The following is a 10,885-nucleotide window of genomic DNA, read 5'->3' on the forward strand; positions in this document are numbered from 1 at the left end:
GATCTGATGACCTGTTGCAGGTGTTCAACTCCTCCCCCTGATATTCTTTCTTTCTATCCTGCGATCTCATTGGTCTAAGAGTCTTTGTCATCTCTCTGATCGCCACTTTGAAAATTCAGCATGTGAACTCGCTATTTGTGTTGCTTTTTAGAGTTTGATAGGATTCGGATATATATGCAAACCTTCTTTTTTTTCTGTCTGTTTTGAATGAAATCAAACCCTGGTTTTGGCCGCACCGCTGTGTTTGACAGTCAAGCTATATTTTCATTGACGTTGCACATATCTAGCTGCTCTTCCACCGTTACTGAGCATTAGATAATGCTAATGCTCATGTTTATCCTTCTCATTGTGAGGTGGATTATTTATAATACTAATAATGATACCTCTGAGAAGTGCTGCATTTAAAGGTTTATTCCTGTTTCTTTACGTTTGTGCCAATCGTGTGATTTGCCTTTCTGCTCATGATTCCTCCAGCTGGCGTCTGCACACAGTCGGCATGCATAGAGAGATGTTACGGCTTGTCACAAAAAAAAAGCTTTTTCTTCGTGCACCTCTTTTTATTCAGTGTGAAAAACAGCATTCACAGAACAGGAAGATCCATCACAGCCAACATGAAGCCGTAATTAGTTTCCCTTCATTTTCAAGTCACTTGCCAGGATATTAACCTTGAATCACATCGCAGACGCAGTCATGCTTCTTTTGTTTTAAGAAGGAAGGAAAGAAGGAAGGAAGGAAGAAGGAATTACAAATGCAAACTGGATAGAGAGAATCAGACGCACAGGGGTGTTTGCTTTTAAATAAATACTTTGTTTAATCAAGCCAGTTGCCAAAGAAATATGTCCCATTCAGAAATATATCATTTATACTTTGGGTGGAGCACCAAAGCAAGAAAAAGAGCAGACAGCAAACCAAGATAGATTCATCAAAAACATGTATTTCTTTAAGCGACGTAAATATGATAAAACAGCAGCTTATGGTTACTCACATTTCATTCATCGACCATCAATAAAGACAGAATATAACAGAACAGTCATGACATTAAAGTGAGCGGCTCGGCAGAAGAGATTCAGAGCACTGAACAAAATGTTTCTCTCAACTCACAGAATGATTCATGTTATTGTGTCTCTTTGTGTCCTCGGCCTCACATCGGCTCGCCTCGCTTCTGCAGACCGCCGGATGCGTTGGAGGCCGCTTGCAGAAACGCACGATGCCACGTGGCGAACGCAGAAAAACGATTGTTTAGGTTAAAGGCGACAACAACAACAACAACAATGAACAATACAAAGAAAAAATCCTCATTTGTGTAAACATTCCTGGCAAATAAACGGATTCTGATTCTGACAACATGATCAAAAAAAACATCTTTATTACATAAACGCTTCCTTTTAGTATTCACACGACACAAACAGTGTTTTTGTCACTTATTATTAATTATTCTACAACATAACTCCTCGCCAATATACAAGAGTGACAAAAGTGACAAATGCAAGCAAAAAAGTTTGTAGTTTTCAGAACATTATTTCTTGCAGAACATAGTATAATCAGCCCGTTATCGAAGGCCAAAATGCAAAACCTCCTCTTTGCACTTTGGGGGTATTTTTTTATTATGTATTGGGTATCCTTAACAAATAGCATTCGGCAAGAAAACAACAATTGTTTTTGTATTTTCAAAAAAGTACATTTTTCGGCCATCGATACACCGACTGCCTGGTGTTTTTCATATTTAAATAAATGCAGACGTTCATGAGAAAAACGCTAACATATTTCCTACAGAAATCCTGAATCTGCAACAAAAAAAGAAGTGAAGGAATCATTTGTTTTATTGACCCGCTGCTGAACTTTCCAACAAATCCAATTAGAATCTGTTCACACTTTGGAGATATTGTGCTAACCAACAAACACACAAACAGAAACAACAGGGCTGAACACACAACCTCCTCAGAGGAAGTAATAACTGTTTAGGGTGCAACGAAAGAAAAAAAACGTCTTTATGGGATTTTCTTCTTCATTTGTCTTTCCAGCCAAAAGCAGCAGCATCCTGGAAATGTGTTGATTTGCTGACTGAGGTTATTGTTTATCCTCCCGCGTCCTAACACACTCAAACAGAGCAAAACTCTCTGAATGAATATCAACCCGCTCTGCTTATTTCTTTCCAATGAAGGAAAACGTATTGAAATAGCTTTTCTGTTTCCCAGCATAATGAAAAAGCCCCACGAGTCTCTGGATGAGACGGACTTGTGATTGGATTCAGATCTCGTCGAAAGCTGCAGGTGCCATCTGAATTTAATTCCACTAATTAGGGTTTTGTTGTGTGTTTAGTGAATGCATGATATATTTAATTAGGACGCCTTGTTTGGTGAAAATCTGCGTTATCACTGAATATGAAATGTGGCCATATGGTAGAAATAAAGAACACAGACAAGAGGGAAGGTAGTTCATATGTTGACACACACACACACACACACACACACACACACACACACACACACACACACACACACACACACACACACACACACACAACTTTTCCTGCGTCGTATCTCTGGCTCTTGTTTTAAAACTAATCCGTTCCCCGGCAGTAAAACCCAGCCCTCCGCCTCTGATCTGCTGCTCTTTTATGTCCGTATCAAGATGTCTGGATGTCATGGAGCCCCGCGGAGCTCTGAGTTGTGCTCACCCTGGAGATGGGAGTAAAGAAATAAAGAAAATCAAGCCGCAGCACGCCTGGGAAATGGAGTGGGTTGGTGGTTGTTGAAGTAACACCTTCAGGGTGTTCACGTTGTCAGGCTCAACTGTGAAGGAACAAAAAGAAAACCACCAGCAAAAAAACCCAACTGTGTTGCCTTCTTCTCACTGAGCATCCAGGAGGGATTTCCTCTGCTTTTGAGGAACGGTTTATTATTCATGTGGGGAAAGAATCACAGATTACTGTAAAACGAGGTTCAAATTGGCTCATTGGCTCATTGGCTCATAACGTGGCGACGGCTGGCGATGCTACGGACGTTAGCCTGTTAGCTCGGTCAGTTCTGACCGAGCTAACATACTAATCAGGCTAATCTTGGCGACTCACCGATTGGTAACGCCGTAGCGCAAACATTTCCATGAAAGTACAGACATTTCGCCATGTATTTATTAATGATGTTTTATGTCTGTGTACTTTGTACTTTTGTACTATGTAAAGTTCTCATGTAGCTCATGGGGAGTGGTCGTCCTGAAACCACAAGGTAGCCGGTTTGATTCCCGGTCTCCACATGAGCAAGACACTGACGCCACAGTTGCTCCCGGGCGCTAAAATGCAGAGAATAATTTCCCCACTGTGGGATTAATAAAGGTTGATAAACAAAATATATAGAACAAAGAAAAACAATCTGCATCCCCTCCTGCGCCTCACCTGTAGTACCTCCGAGCCCCACTAGAGGGTCGCGCCCCACAGTTTGAGAACCACTGCTATACAGGAAGTTACTCAGTGGCTCAGGAGTCTGGAACAAAGAGACGATGGTGTCATGGTTCTTGGTCCAGGAAAGAATCTGCAGGCTTGACTCCAGTCCCACATCTGGCCTGCCAGTTTTAAACTGCATGTCTCAGACACACTATCTATCTGCGACTATGCAACCTCTGTGGTGATGCATGGACTTTAGTTTTTACTCTCTGGGTTGTTTTTCATTGCATATCAGAAATTGACACCCAGTGAACGTTTAACTTTGCTGCATTTCAAACCCAACCATGATGTTTTTTTACAGAACAAAGCCGAGTCCTTTTGCTGCATTTTTATTTATTTATTTCTGCACGTGTTTAAAAGTGCAACAGTATTCCAGGAGATAATAGCTTTTCCTCGAAGCGTAAATGAGAGTGCAGCTTAGTAGGAGACGAGGTTGCACGGTCAGGCTACTCACATTATATGTAACCATGTCAACAATTAAGGTAACAGCGTGACAGCCCATGCTCCACACCTGCGAGTGTCTACGGTGAGGACGGGGGCCAGAATGTGCTGACAGCTTCAAATATAAAACACCTGACTGTTAATAGAGAGAAGCGCGAGGGAAATACATGCAGGCAGATGTGTTTCCTCACAAAGCAACAGCCCATTAGAGGAAGTGGAGCGAAGGCTTCCTGTTGACGAGGAAAAGACGGTTTCACATTTATCCTCCAGGATGATGCCGGTCCACCCGCTGGAAAACTCTCGAGGCAATTTCTCCTTTCGGGGCCCTCTGAGGTGTCAGTAAAGACTCTTTTTCTTCTTCTTGATTTGCTGAAATGTGTCACTGTCCTGCAGAGTTCAAGGATCTGGGAAACAGTAATCCATCACTGGGCTCTCTGGACCCTGGGCTCTGACCTTGAGGCCGTAAACAGCATCACGGATGTATTACAGCGGCCGAGACGGAATAATCACGCGGCGCGGGAGAGCACCTTTCAGCACGCCGCCTGGCTATCAATATGGAGAGAGAGAGGTGTGATTTGAGCCGCCGCAAGAACTGATTAAATGCGGCGAGGAAAGAAAAAAAGCAGCGCGTGGGTGGTGATTGTGATTGAGCTGGAACACTCGAGTGGTTTCTATGAAGAGCTGTCACTCTGAACACGCCTCCCTAACCGGTGCTTACAGAATTGGCTGCAAATATGAAAACACTCAAGGAGGGACGACATGAGGCTTCACCATATGATTTCAAACATGGCGATTATCAAAGTATTACTTTTCAAAAAGGAGAAGAAACCAGAAACGTTACAGGTTGCGGGAAAGAAGCCCAGCGGGAGCGATATAAGAAGGAACAGCGTTCTCCATCAGCAACTACTTGATTTGCCGAGAAAATATGACTAAAAACTCGACACATACGTACGATTAACGGTGGATAAAAAGTGAAGCCGCGTCGGGTGTTGAATACGAAGCAGTGAGAACGAGATCCACGTTGACAGAAAGGTTTATTTATAGGTTTGAGATAATTAGGGGTTGGAAGTGAGGCGTGTGAGACGAGGGTTAGGGTTCATGATTAAAGTATTAGAGCTTAACTTTTTAAATTGAGCTTTTTATTCTGACATTACAGCAGTACAATCTGAAGAGCTTAAACTAAAACATGGAGATCATGATGTGCTCCCTGACATGAACACATCTCTTCAACCCCATTACATTTATACATTTAAAGGAGTGTGTTTTCATGTGTTTTTGCCCTCAAGATGATAGAAACACAGCAGAAGGTCATGTGCATGATATTTAATGAAGATTAAAGGAAATATATGAGGTTCATAAAAACCTTCAATGAAAAAAACATATATTTCACAGTTGTGAAATATATCATATCAGTCATATCAGACTTGTATCTCGTTTAACCCTTGTGTTGTCTTGGGGTCAAAATGACCCATCAACACACATACATATACACTCGTACACCCAAGACAACACAAGGGTTAAAAAAAACCCCGCAATGCAACGTGGTTAACTTTATTCGATAGGTTCGGTTTAGGCAACAAAATCAACAAAAAATAACAAGCGTAAAGGTCAGCTACTAGTTTTGGTTTCACACCTGGGTGAAAGTCCTGTGTATCAAACTTTAGTTGGCATCTCGCTGTCCTGACAAAATACATATTAAAAAATCATCTGGGCCTAAATAAAACCATTTGCAAATGCATTATTCATATTCCCCAGGTAACCACAAACATTTATATATATATATATTTTCAATTCATCTTTAATTCATGACTCGAAAATATGTTTCTCCTCTTGCTGGGTGCACACAGTGTCCTTTTGCTTCTTTAAATACAATGTTGGAGAAAATGTGTCTGAATTGAGTGTCGGCCTTTTTGTAAATGATCCAAGAAAAAAAGAAAAAACACATTATGCAATATATCTCTTTTCCTTATCTCTGCATCCCAAGATTTAAAATAGATATTTTATATAACAGGGTCTTATTTATTTATTTTACACCAAAGTTCTACCCAATGAAGTAAACTTGTGGCTTCCTGGAGCAGCTTCACAGCAGCGATGTGAGAACTAATCTCATCCCACACGTTCTCTCTCCATCCGGCCTTGGAAAATGAAAAACTTGGCGGTAATCATTCGGTCAATATTTTTGATCAGCAGCCCCATCAGATGTATAAATGACCAATGGCGTGCTACGGGTATGAAACGGATAAAGTATTGGGTTAACATGTTGCCGTGCAGAGCAATATAACATGCTATCACTCCCTTATTTTGGGATAACATAGGAGGATGATTGGGAGAATATTTAGATATATATATATATATATATATATATATATATATATATATATATATATATATATATATATGTATGTATGTATGTATGTATGTATGTATATATATATATATATATATATATATATATATATATATATATATATATATATGAAACAGAAGGGACCACGTTGATGTGTCAGAGTTTCATTCGACAGACGAACATTTGACTCGATCGAGCTCCGATGACCTCGGCTCATAATTCTAATTACTGCCTTTATTTCGATGCTTTTTGAAGGCCAGGCCGGTGAAACGGGACATGTTGCTCTTTTCAATTGGAAAAGAAAAAGACACAAGAGAGACTGCAGAGTTTTTGTGCCGGTTTGCTCGGCTCCACGTCATTTATTCACGGTGCAGCGCCTCCGCTATGCTGGACAGGTGAAGCGATAAAGCTGCTTTGTTTGTTGGAGTTAAAACAAAACGTCTCTCTCTGTTCTCTGTCGTGACGAGACAGCCGATAAATACAAAGCAGGGAGTGTCAAAGAAGAGCCGGTGCACAGAGAGCTGTGAGATGATGAGGTGATGGAAGTGTGTAGCTCCCTGACGGAGGGACTATTTGTTTGTAACTCCGTTAGCTAAAGTCAGGGCTCGTAATTAAAGCCACCTCTTGACGTTTTAGTTTGTTTGAGTTTATGTTCCCATAGCAGCTCTATATTTGAATACAACTAAAATCTTCTGTTTTATATTCACTTAGCACAACAAATAGGACACTTAAACATTAGGAAACACTGCAGAGAGACAAGAGAAATGATGCGAAACGTGTTCACTGATGAAAGACCGACAGAGATGAACTCCATCTCATCTCCAGAGCGCCTGCAATGTGAAGCAATGTGTAATTAAGGCATTTCAGATTAGCCCTCTGGGGGTGTTTATTCATCAACATTATTCACAATATTATCTATATTTAGGAGTCATATGCAGCTGAGAACCGAATGTGAGTGAAGCCGCAGTCATCATCATGGTCATTTTACGGTTTTATACAGTAAATATGATGCATGTTGTTACTTTAACACACTTATATGATCTGCTGAATACTTCAAGGCAGAGTTAATAGTCATATTTGTGTCATATAGATTTCTGTCAAAATCTTTATTCTTTCAGGATGAATTGTGAAGAAAAGACCACAGCTACAAGAATTTATTAGAAATTACTTATAGACATTTTTTTATCCATAAATAACTATGTTTGATTTCTTGCACTGAAAGTTGGTGAAAAGATGGAAAACAGCAAAAACTAAATACATAGAAATAAAATGCTGAAAAATGTAGTCAAATGTAAGTGGGCGTGGCCTACACACTGATTTCCTCACAGTTTAGTTATTCCCCGAAATGCAAAGCAACCTCCAACTGGCACACGGTGGCGTCATTGTTAGCATCTTCTAAAAAAAAGAGTTTTACATGCGTGCCAAATAGGATTCCTCCCTCTGCTGAGCTCGGGGAGAAGAGGGTTGACAGCCACGCTGGGATCACCGCCGCGTGGCAGGCGGGAAACCATCAGACCCCCCGGCGACTGCTCTGTCTCTTTAACGGCACCGGGCCCCGCTGACACGGCAGGAATCGAGACGGTGACGCGAGGCCCGAAAGCAGCACGTCGGCTGAGGAGTCTTTCGACATCAACACACGTCACATTCATATTCTGGACGTAGTTTCTTTCCCCCGCCGTGATTATGAAGGATGCTCAGCGGGATCTCTAACCTGGTGGCAGGCGGCTGCTAATTATCCGGGCCGCACAGTGTTTGAAGGAGCTTCTTTATTAATGCACCGTTTATGTTTATTTTAGAAGTCTGGATTCCTGCATTGACGGAACTCAACTCGTTAAATTCAGTCGTTCAAAAAGTCGAATGGGAGCATTTAGTTTCTCAAGTGTCCACTTTTAGATCTTCTTTTGAGCAGGATGTCTGGACCCGAATGAGATACGCACTTCCTGGATCTTCAGGTCCACGCAGGACTGGTCTCTGCTGGGTCTGAGCTGAAGGAGGTTCTGGTGAACCTGCATGATGTCATCTGGTTTTGCTGGAATTGGTCGACTGACTAGCATGAAGAATAACTGTATGGAAACAGACAATATTCTCCCTGATGGTCTCCTTCACTTATGTCGAAGCCCCAGTGTTACATTGACTTTCATAACCAGTTAGAAGTTCCTCACAGTAACTTTAATCAACCACTCACACACAAACAAAACCTTAAAGTAAACCCTAGAACAACAAGCCGTCGACACTAAAGGTTAAATCAAGAAGAAGAACTGTATATTTTCCTGTAGGAGTAACCATTAAATGTCTTTGTATGCGGGGGATGCAGAATGGTGCATACGTGATGAAGCGAGACCAAAGTGCAGTGTGGGTTGTATAGAAGTATAGTACATAGTATAATATATTATATGCTATATAAAGTATCATAGTAGTCGACCGCATTCTGAAAATGGGCCTTAAATAAGCTGCAGAATCAAACATAACTCCTGTGTGTGCTGGTGCGTCGTATTCGTAATAATCAGATTCATGGCAGCGCATTGTCACATAATTCTGGTTTAACCGGAAGAACACAAATACTCATATAACTGCACTTTACTTTGAAATAACCGAGGTGAGGATCTCGGCTTCACCACACGTCCTCTCTTTGTTCTAATGAGGCGATGTTACCGGCACGGGTCTGTAAATAAAACCGCCTGACAGCCACGCATTCATCTGGATCGCCCTGTGTGTGTGTGTGTGTGTGTGTGTGTGTGTGTGTGTGTGTGTGTGTGTGTGTGTGTGTGTGTGTGTGTGTGTGTGTGTGTGTGTGTGTGTGGGGCCCCGTCACATCTCTCTGCCGGAGAGAGAGAGAGGCCGGTGAGCGTAACATCTCCTGCAGTTATCTCCTCTCTGCAGACAGATGCGTATTAAAATCCATCAGAAACCTCACATTTGAGAAGGAAACACCCATCTAACAGCTACTTTTAAAGGGGGTCAAACACGCAGGGCGGAAATAATTGATCCCGACATTCAGGTTTCTGAACCTCAAACGACACTGCAGGTGTTTTAAAGACGTCCGTTGATCAGACTGTAGGATCTCGTGTTCAGTAAATCGATGAAGACGCTGTTTTTATACCAGATTTCACTGGAGTCAGTAATGGCGGTGCAGGATTGTGAAAAACCTGAAGGGGAAAGAAAAGATCACACGTTGTGTTTCTCACTAAAATATCTGCACAAATTAAAATACCACATGCAGACTGCCGCTCCACGCTGTGCAGAGCGGCTCCGCTGTCCACGTTGCTGGTTTTATAATCACTGTTTTTTTTTGGTAGAAAGCCGAGCCTCGTTTATTTTTTTCCAGCATGCCCTGTCTCCCTTCCGCGTGACTTATTTCCCCAATTTTAAGTCAGTTCACCCCCCCCCAAAACATTTCAAAAACGCATTATTCCTCATTCTGGGATGTTTATCGATCGAGACGTTTTTGAGATATCGACCATATTGTTGTCTGCAAGAAATATACAAGAGTAAATATCGGTGAAAAACACCAATGTCTCGATGCCGCTTGGTCTTTTTGGGCGTTCTCAGCAAATAAATAAATAACAAAAATGCGCTGTAATTTTCCAGTATTTCACGATCTTTTCCTGAACCCAACTGAATAGTTTGGATGCCTTAAATCTAGCTGAGTTTCCTGTGAGGACTGAAGTTTCTCTTGAAAAGACCGTAGTCGTGGAACAAGCGGAAATGTCCACGTTTGGAAAACGCAATAACAAATACGTTAAAAACTATGAGTTATTATTACTATGAGTTACTATAAGTTTAGTGTAAGGAAACTTACACTAAACTTTAGCAACCTGGACTGATAAATAGCACTGCAGATAAGAGGAAACATATTTAAGGGTGAACTGTCCCTTTAAGAACTTGGCCACTGAAATCTGGTGCTTGTAATCTATTAGTTACAGAAACACAGCGAGGTGATTTCCACTTTGTTTGTTTCATTCTTGGAATTACATTTGTTTTTGTCAAACTTATTTTGCTTCTCAGTAAAGACTTTAAAAGATACAGGATATGTTTTAGTTGGAATGAACAGAAAGTCCTCAGTAACCGGGTCGTCTCAATACTTTTACTGTTCAGAAGTACAGTGAGAGCCGGAGGAGCAGGAACGTGACCGAAAGAAGGAGAACCAAGCGAAAGGAAAATAAAAAAAATCATGCTTCAATGGTAATTAAATATAATCACAAAACTTTTGAGGAAATGAGAAATGTTCAATATGAGCACAGCATGTGCAAAAACAAAGCGACAACAACAAACAACTGGAAACTCACTCAAAATGTCAAACATTCATTACTCACATCGGTTTTAACTTTCGTACCAACGCCTCATTTAATGGTTTCAACGGGACAGAGAAAAAGGGACAGATTGATATAAAGTCATACGTCTTTTAAATATTTACAATTAGTCTCCACTCTGGCAGTATACGGACATATTACAAATTCAACACTTTGCTCTGCTGCACCGTTGTGCAGTCTTTACGAACCACAGAAGCAAAAACAAAAGAAGAGAAGACAGAAGGCGAGTGTGTGGTTCTGTTCAGAGTCTCCTCTCCGGCTCGGTCCGTGCAGAGTCCGTCCCGTAAAGCACCGACGGCCCGACACGGCATCTCTGTCTCTGTGCGGTCCACCCCTCCGGCCCTCCTC

This window comes from Taurulus bubalis (assembly GCF_910589615.1).
Source record: "Taurulus bubalis genome assembly, chromosome: 14".
Lineage (NCBI taxonomy): Eukaryota > Metazoa > Chordata > Actinopteri > Perciformes > Cottidae > Taurulus > Taurulus bubalis.